The 9,302-nt window shown below is 38.6% G+C and overlaps 1 pseudogene; it reads left to right on the plus strand.

Annotated features, from left to right (window-relative positions):
• Positions 1-5,742: 5,742 nt before the first annotated feature.
• Positions 5,743-6,668, plus strand: LOC103748043 (annotated as a pseudogene).
• The last annotated feature ends 2,634 nt before the right edge of the window (positions 6,669-9,302 follow it).

Genomic DNA, 9,302 nt, shown 5'->3' on the forward strand with positions numbered 1-9,302 from the left:
CAATCTCAAATTAATTAGGAATCCTTGTGTCTCATAGCTAGCTTCAACAGCTCTAGAAGGTGATATTCAGGATGCTTGGGGGGAAACAACATCTAAAGTCTTAACTAGCACCAGACCCTGCAAGCTACAATACTGACCTACCAGGCAAGATGTTACCACTGGTGCAACTGTGGCATGACAGTTATGTGGTTAATCAATCACATTCTAATTGGATGTGAGTTCTATTTCACAGACAGGATTTCTTGTTTGGTAATGTAACTCTGGTGAATAGTTCATGTCTGGGGTAATAACAGGCCTTGGGAGTGCAGGGAAACTTACTGTTTTTGTTTTGGTTAGTCATGCTGTCAAACTGCATTCTAAATATTTCTATTTGTGCCCATAGCTTCAGGGTGCTTTTTACCTTGGTCAGAGAACCTTCTTTTTGCAGTAGTGACTAATGCAGAGAGTCTAACTGTTCAAGTTATGACAATATGTGATTTGAGCATTCATCTACAGATTGGTTGTCTATAGCAACCTTCAAACAAAGGATCAGGGAATAACATGGAGGAGAGGGCAGAAAGAACATAAGAGCCTGAAGATGGGGAGGAGGGCTGTGAAATGTGATATTCTGACAATGACATGACCACAGCACATATGACATATAGCAGATGTGGTTACCTGATCAAGACCAATCCAGTCAAAATTCCAGCATGGATGGAGGTCTGGCTCCTGATGGGGAGCCATAGCTGGGGTGCTATTGGCAATTGATGGTTGCTGAGGCAGGGATGGTCATTTTTCTTTTTTATAATTAAAAAAATATTTATTCAATGAAAGTTTGGAAGTATTTTTGTTCAGATTTCTAAAGCTCTGACCTACACTCACAGATAAGTTCTTGGAGATTGGAACAGGAAGTTTTTTATTTATTTATTTAATAACCACATGATTAGAAGAATCATTACAGCTCTAACAAATTTAGTAACAATTTCCAGAGCAAAGATACATCTCTTTCAAAAGTGGCTGTAAAGTTTTAGGTTCACACTTGAATTAATACATTCATACAATATTGAACTCAGTATAGAATCTGTAAGATATAAAATTGAATGAGTTTTTAACCTTTAAAAAGATCTCCATTTCATTTTAAAATATGCTGTTTCCTACAGAAACTCCCACTTTTAATGCTGCTAACACTTAGACATTTGCACATGTGTCTCTGATCTCTATGTATCTGATTATTACTAGTCACAGTCGGTTACCCTCGGATCCTTGGCACCTGAGTATGGATATAAAGTCATCAGATAGATTTCAATAGTAATGTTTATCACCTAACATGAAGTAAATTTTTATGCTTCCTCTTCAAATATTTTTTTGTTGATTTTTTTGTGTGTATCCCAAAAAATCTTATTCATCTCTACACCCACTTTCTAAATGGCACCCTCCCATAGACTCCCCCACTGGAGCCCATATACTCTGTCATCCCTGTTACTGTCCACTGTGTTGTCATTCCCCCCTACTCCGGCCATTCCCCAGTGCTTGTCTATCTGCTGAATCTATTCAGCCTATTGAGAGTCCCTTGTTTTGGGAAGATCAGCTGTTCCTCACCTAGCAGCAATCAGCTGTCAATATTCCTTTAGAATAAGATTAGGGTCTGCTGTTCATTTTCCCAGTTCTATGCTGGGTTACTGTCTGGGAGTCTTTTGGGCCACCCTGCCCAATAATTCAAAGGAAGGTATCTCCTATCTGGCACTGTTTCTTTTATATTCAGCCTTTAGTTATACATATGGACTCTTAAAAAATTATATTGACCCTTTTATTCTTTGGTTATACTTTCCTTTTGGGTGTTTAAGACCCTACAATTGGCCCAGATAAACCAATTTATTTTCACTCTTAAGACCGTTTGAGGATCTGCAGTTCCTCAGGGGTCACGTGGGCTTGGGAGGAGCCCCTGGCTCCATTCTTTTACCAGTTCCGAGTATGTGAAGATAAGTCAAAGGTCCTGCTTGACCATTGCTGGCTTCACTTGGAAGCATGGAGGAACTGTTCCTCTGTGTGGGAGGGTCATTTTTCTTTGGGATATGGCCATTAGTAGTCTGCCTCTGCCCCAGTGGTTGACTCTATACCCATGTGCACATGGACAGCACCAATGGGACTCAGTGGGATATTAATTTACAAACCTAAAAGGACATACATTTAGGGGAGATGTTTTAGGGTCCTTGGTGGAGCTGGAAGGAGGTAGTGGGGGATTGGCATGGTGGAGGATTCCTTTTTTCTTGCAGTGACAACCATTCATAAAGGAGTGAAGAATAGATTTATTTGGCTTACAGTTCCAAGTTATAGTCCATTAATTTGGGGAAGTAAAGGCAGCTAAGGTTGCTTCCTCTTAACCATTTGTCCCCTTCTGTGCTTTTTTTGTTTTTAGATTGCTTGGGTCATGTGCATCTGTTGTCGCCATTGCCATTAGGTCATATGAGTAGCTTCCTAGCTCTTTGGTAACTGTTTCCTTGTGGTCTTCCACCACCCTTGGCTCTCATAGTCTTTCTGCCCATCTCCCTCAGTTGTCCCTGAGCCTTGAGTGATAGAGATTTGATATAGGTGTCCTACCCAGGGACAGGTACTTTGCCATTCCTTATTCTTTGCACGTTAGCCATTTGTGGTTTTCTGGGTTAGTCACCATCTTTGTCATGAGGAAGCTTTACTAGTGAGAACTGAGACTAGCATTCACATTTGTTCCGCCTTCTGTTCCACTCTGTTCACCTTAGGTGTAGAGGTTGCATCATAGATTTGTCACTCAGTGCTAGGTACCTCACACTCACTTTCTGCATTTGATCAGTTGTGGAACTCTGTAGACATCTCCATCTATTGCAAGAAGAAGCATTTCACTACAGCTTTAACATATTCAGTAACCCCAGAGCAAGAGTACATCTCTTTCACAAGTGGGTGCAAGTTTCTAGGTTCACAGTTGAATTAATACAGTTATACAATATTGAACTCAGTATAAACCCTGTAAGATATAAACTTGAATGAGTTTTTACCCTTTAAAGAAGCTCTCCATTTCATTTTAAAATATGCTGTTTCCTACATTTTTAATGCTACTAACACTTAGATGTTTGCACATGTGTCTTTAATCGAGATGTTGGTGCATGCATCTCTAATCTGTATCTAGTATGTATCTACTAGTCATAATCACTTGCACTTGGATCTTTGGCACCTGTGTATGTCTATAAAATCATCGGGTAGATGTCAATGGTAATGTTTATCACCTCCACTAATTAACATGACATAAATTTCCATGCTTCCTCCTCAAATATAATACATTTTTGTTAATTTGTTTATTTTGTGTGTGTGTGTGTATCACACAGAACATCCCAAAACATCTTATTCAACTATACACCCGCATCCCAAATGGCAGCCTACATAGCCTAGAGGCCTTATACTCTGATATCCCTGCTACTGTCTGCTGTGTTGTCGACACCCCCAGCCATTCCCCACTACTTGTCCATCTGACATTCCCCCCTACTTGCCCTTCTGGTGAATCTAGTCAGCCTATCTAGAGGTCTTTGTTTTAGGAGGGTCAGCTGTTCCTCATCTAGCAGCAATCAGTTGTCAATATTCCTTTAGATAAAATTGGGGTCTGTTGTTTGTTTTACCAGTTCTATGCTGCGTTACTATCTGGGAGTCCCCACCCTGGCCAACAACTCAAAAGAAGGTATTGCCTGTCTGGCATTGTGGCTTGTTATGTAGCCTTTAGCTATGCATATGGAGTCTTAAGAGTTTATATTGGCCCCTTGAATCTTTGGTTTTACTTTCCTTTCGGGTGTTTAAGGCCATACAGTTGGCCCAGATAAACCAAATTATTTTGACTCTTATGGTCATTTGAGGATCTGCTCCTCAGTGGTCACATGGGCTCAGGAGGAGCCTGTTTTGTTTTGTTTTGTTTTGTTTTGTTTTGTTTTGTTTTGTTTTGAGATAGGTTCTCCCTGTAGTCCCAACTGGCCTGGAACTCATTATGTAGACCTGGTTTGCCTGGATCTCACACATATCCTCTGGTCTAAAGGGTTATACCTACCACTCTACCTTAGAATTGCCAATTCAGTGCAAGTTTTATTTTCTCTCCTCATGGAACCCAAGAAAATAGCACAGCATTTACCAATATAGGAGACAGTTTGTGAGACTTAACATCCCCAGCCCTTCAGACTTACACAAAAATGTAAGTGTGGAAACTAAAATATGATATAACATACTGAGCACCTTGGGTATATTTAATGAGACATTAAAAAATAATTCTTTTATGTATGTACAGATTTTTTAGTCTTAAAGGGGAAACAATAAGAGATTGTTGTACTCAGTTTAGTTCAGCTGCCATTTGTACTGATTATGTTCAAATTTATATCTAAAACTTTTATGTTCAGAAGCTAAATTTTAACTTACAAACTATCACAAAATGTGACCTCAGCTGTGGTGCTGTGTGTATATTCATCTCATGAGCCATAGAAACAATCCACATCTACTACAAAACACTATAATTGTTGCTATGAAGAGGTTAATTAAAATCATTGCATCCTGATGTTTCTGACTTTCGAAGGATTCTGTTACGCTCATTGTTATACTGTCTCTTCACTTTGGGATTTGGATATTAATTTATACTTCTGAATATCTGTGACCTATGATCTTCACTCACAAAATTCTATATAAGTATTTATCTCCTAAATTTAAACTATTTTTAAAATTTAAGGATTCAGGGGTACAAACAAAATTCTACTGTTAGGAAACTTAAGTCATTATAACCATGAGTGTAAAGTCGTACTGACTTGAGAGCTTATTCCTATCCTTTCATCTTCTATGTAGAACTTTTTGTACAATTTTAGTGAAGTTTTGTACAAAGTGAAGTGTACGTACAAAGTGAAGTGTTGTTTATCACTGCAGTCAGAGATACCCATCGGAAAGCTAGCTACAAATGGCAAGAGAGAATGTTTCTGGAAATTCATCTTCTGGAGCTTTGTAAACCATAGAGGAGAAGGAGCAAACACTCATAATTCTGCATGGGGACTAGGTCTTCCTGGTGGGACTTTGAATCTCAGAAGACTTGATGATCATTCTAAGGCAGTGAATGTAAACACTACTTGACTAATTAATACTCTCAAGGGACACATCATACAGGTAGAAAATCCTAAAGAAGAGAATAATTTTCTGTAGTTCTAATAAACTTTTGTATTATCTAAATGAAAAGAATCTTGTGGAGAAACCTCAAATAAAAGTGACAGGCATCTCCCCCATGTACCTCTTCTAGCAGATTATAAACTTGTTTGTACTGATGTCCATAACCTGCCTCATCAGTAACTTTGGTCCCAAGGACAGTGAGGAAGGAGGCAGCAAGTGCTCCAGTTGAACAAAGGTGAGCATCAGATCATCTTTGTCTTGAGAATTTCCCAGCACTCAAAGATCTATAAATCTTGAGAGCAGGAAAAAAAAAAAAAAACCCTTATAATTTTTTCTTTTCAGCCTCAGTTGGTAACAAAGTCCAAGGAAAGAATAAAGTGTTTAGAGAATCTCTAATAGTGTAATTTCTGGACAAATTTACAAAGCAAAGATGGGGAATGGGGAAGTAGGGATTCCTCAAAAACAGCATGAGAAGTTAGGACTCTTGAATGCCTTGTTCTGCGTTCTTTCAACCCAATCTTAGAAACAAATAATTCTAGCTATCCCTCTCCTGTCAGACATGCATTACTTGATAGTGTCACATTCGAGTCTTCCTTACAGAACCTATTCATGAAGCAATTGGCTATGGAAAACCACAGTTCGGTGTCTGAGTTTGTTCTTATGGGACTAACAGACCAACCTGAACTCCAGCTGCCCCTGTTTGTGCTGTTCCTGATGAACTATGCGGCCATAGTTGTGGGAAACATGAGCTTAATAAGTCTCATTTTTCTGAACTCTTACCTTCACACACCCATGCACTTTTTCCTCTTCAATCTGTCCTTCACTGACTTCTGTTATTCCTGTGTCTTTACCCCCAAAATGATGATGAATTTTGTTTTGGAGAAAACACCATCTCCTTCACAGGCTGCATGACTCAGCTCTTTTTCTTCTGCTTTTTTGTCAGTTTGGAGAGTTACGTGCTGACTGTCTATGTGGCCATCAGCAAGCCTTTGCTTTACAAGGTTGGCATGTCACCTGGGATCTGCTGTCTATTGATATCTGTTTCATACTTGATGGGATTTTCTATTGCCATGGTCCTCACAGGCTCTATGTTGAGGCTCAGCTTTTGTGACTCTAACATCATCAACCACTACATGTGTGACATCTTTCCCTTCCTTCGATTATCCTGCACTAGCACCTGTGTAAATGAGCTTGTGAATATTGCTGTGGTGGGTACAGCTATCGTTTTGTGTACCATCATTATCTTAGTTTCCTATGCTATGATCCTCATAAATATCATTAAGATGTCATCAGCTAAGGCTTGGTCCAAAGCCATGGGTACCTGTGGGTCACACATCATAACTGTCAGTCTGTTCTATGGATCTAGGATACTCACTTATGTCAAACCACCATCTGCTAAAACTGTGGGCCAGGGGAAATTTTTCTCAGTATTTTATACCTTTTTGGTGCCTTTGTTGAATCCTTTCATCTACAGACTCAGGAACAAGGACGTTAAAGTTGCTTTGAAGAAAACCATCAAGACACTCACCAACTGACTGAACAAATAGCACTTGCCATAACCTGGTTGCCTCTGGTTTGCTGTGTCTTTCTCTCCTTCCCCTCATCTTTTACATCACCTCTCTTCAATTGTTTTCCTTCCCCTCATATTTCTAAATTGTCAACAGAGTTGTACTTGAACATCCATTCTCTTCTTGCTATCATTGTAACTTGCTTGTGTCAGTTTTTGGAATTGAGATATCCTTAGAGTCAGTGTGGCTCCAAGACAGTGGCTGTTGCCTATATCTGGTTAAGACCTTGTGCTGCTATCTTACCTTACTTAAATTCAATAACACCTACTATGTTTTCTCTTCTCCATTTGTTTTAAAATCATTTCTGAGAATTTAATACAATGCATTTGATCATCTTGACACCCTCTTCCCCAAAACCTCTAGGTCCACTCCCTCTTTCTCTACCCACCCAATTTCATATCCTCTTTTTTTTAAAAATGAAATTCAGTCTGTTCTGCCCCAATACTATGTGGTGTATGGTTATCCACTGGAGATGCTTAACCTACCAGGGGCCACATTCCTTAGGAAAATTGACTCTCTCCCTTTCCCAGCAGCTATCATGTACGAATAGATCCTCTGCTAAGGGTGGGACATTGTGTCCACCTCCTCACTCCATCTCTGAATTTTACCTGGCTTGAACTTGCACAAGTCTTGTGCATGTTGACATGTGCACCTTCACAGTTGTATCTGGAAAAAATACATTTCCTTGTTGTCATCCATTGTTTTTGGCTCTTACGGTCTTTCTATTCCCTTTTCCACAAGTTTCCTGGTCCATCAGAGGAGAGGATATGTTATTGGTGGCCCATTTAAGGCTTAGCATTCGGAAGTCTTCTATTTTCTGCATCGTGACCAGTTCTGAATCTCTAGTTAATTGCCATCTACTGCAAAAAGTATCTTCTCTGATGAGTGGTGAGATTGCTCTAATCTATGGGTACAACACTAAACCACTAGATGGCAGTTCATACCTAGTTACCCTACAATGGGCCAACAAGTCCCCTGCTAGACACAATGGGCTAACAAATTAAAAGCTCAGTGCAAGCAATGTGTGACACCTTTGGAGTTGTAGGCCAATGAGGTTCTACAGCTCTCAAAGATTAAAGACTATTGCTAATGCTCTTAGTTATCCTCCAGAATTTGACAGTAAGAACCTATTGCTGAAGACACCACGTATATGAGTCACAGAACATGAAGAAATCAATTTGATACTGACCTGGAAGCTTCATCCCTATGACTAGTTTTTGTGGTGCTGGAATATATTGTGCATGTCACCAGATGAGGAAAGTAATTATCAGTCTTACCCATCTGTACACCCTGAGAGCTACAATAATGACAAACCTGGCTTGACATGCCCATTGGTGGAATACTGACATAAATATATTAAAGTAACAAACCACTTTCTCATTGAATTTAAGATCCAGTTCACAAGAGGAAACTTGAACCTGATACTTTTGGGTCCAAGAACCTGTGACTAGACAGGTCATAAGCTCTAGAAGATAACCTACTGCTATTATTCTGACTCTTCCTTTTCTTATACATGTTCTCAAATGGCATCCATGTAGCTGTATGATTTATTTCTAGTTCCTTTGTTTCTTACTTTCTGAAACTGTTTTATATACCTATTTATTGATTTGATGATTTTATTACCTACAAATATATTCAAATGGATAAAAGATGCCAAAAATTGTAGACATGGCATACTTGTCAAAATCACAATTATTTAGGGTTTTTCTTTTTGCAAATAGCTCCTTTTCTTAGGCTTTTATCTTCAAATCTATAATGGAAATTTGTAACTTATTTGGATAAGGTTTTGAGTAAGTACTAGGGCTACTGCTATGAGGAAGTTTCTCAAACACAAGTATGATAATATGCCAGAAAATCAATATTTTATTATTAATAAGATTTAGCCATTTTTCTTTTCCCTGATTTATATCCCTGATTGTTTTTCATAATTACATAATTACTTTCTACAGATCACAGTGTGAAAATGATATTTAGCCTGCTTACCTGTTGCATAAAAAGGATATTCGTTTGCAAAAAAAGGGAATAAAAAGATCAGTTTACTTCTGAAAAACTAAGCTATTCTGTGTTAAGCTGAAGGTTTAGTAATAAAGGGAGTCCATACTTTTGAGCGTATGTTTGATTTCAAAGACCAAAATGTATCTTCCTTTATCTTTCTTTCTATCTCTATCTCTATCTTTCTATATGTCTTTTATGCAGTTGAGAAAATGTCAGTGAGACTTTTGCAAGGCCACACAACTAAGTATGCAGAACTTAGTTTCTTATACATTGTGCATCCAATGAAGAAATTCATGGCGTGGAAAAAAGAAATGTGAATAAACAGAGAAATTCAGAAGAGTTGTTTCCAATAATTGTGAAATTTGAGACTCTATGAAGTTATGTGCTCAGCCCTGATGTTTGCACAGAGAGCTTATCTGCAAGACTTTTAAGGCCATGTAAAATGCACATATGCCTACAGAAGCCTCATATTAAAGTAGGACAGGTAGGATTAGCTACAGAGTGACATTTCATGTTGTTCTTTTGAATAGTGATATTTTTATGAGATGATGGACTGAGGAGTTTAATTAAGCCTTTCTGGTGAACCATTTCACTATTCTCATAGTT

The sequence above is a fragment of the Nannospalax galili genome, unplaced genomic scaffold (assembly GCF_000622305.1).
Source record: "Nannospalax galili isolate Female #2095 unplaced genomic scaffold, S.galili_v1.0 scaffold1045, whole genome shotgun sequence".
Classification (NCBI taxonomy): Eukaryota; Metazoa; Chordata; class Mammalia; order Rodentia; family Spalacidae; genus Nannospalax; species Nannospalax galili.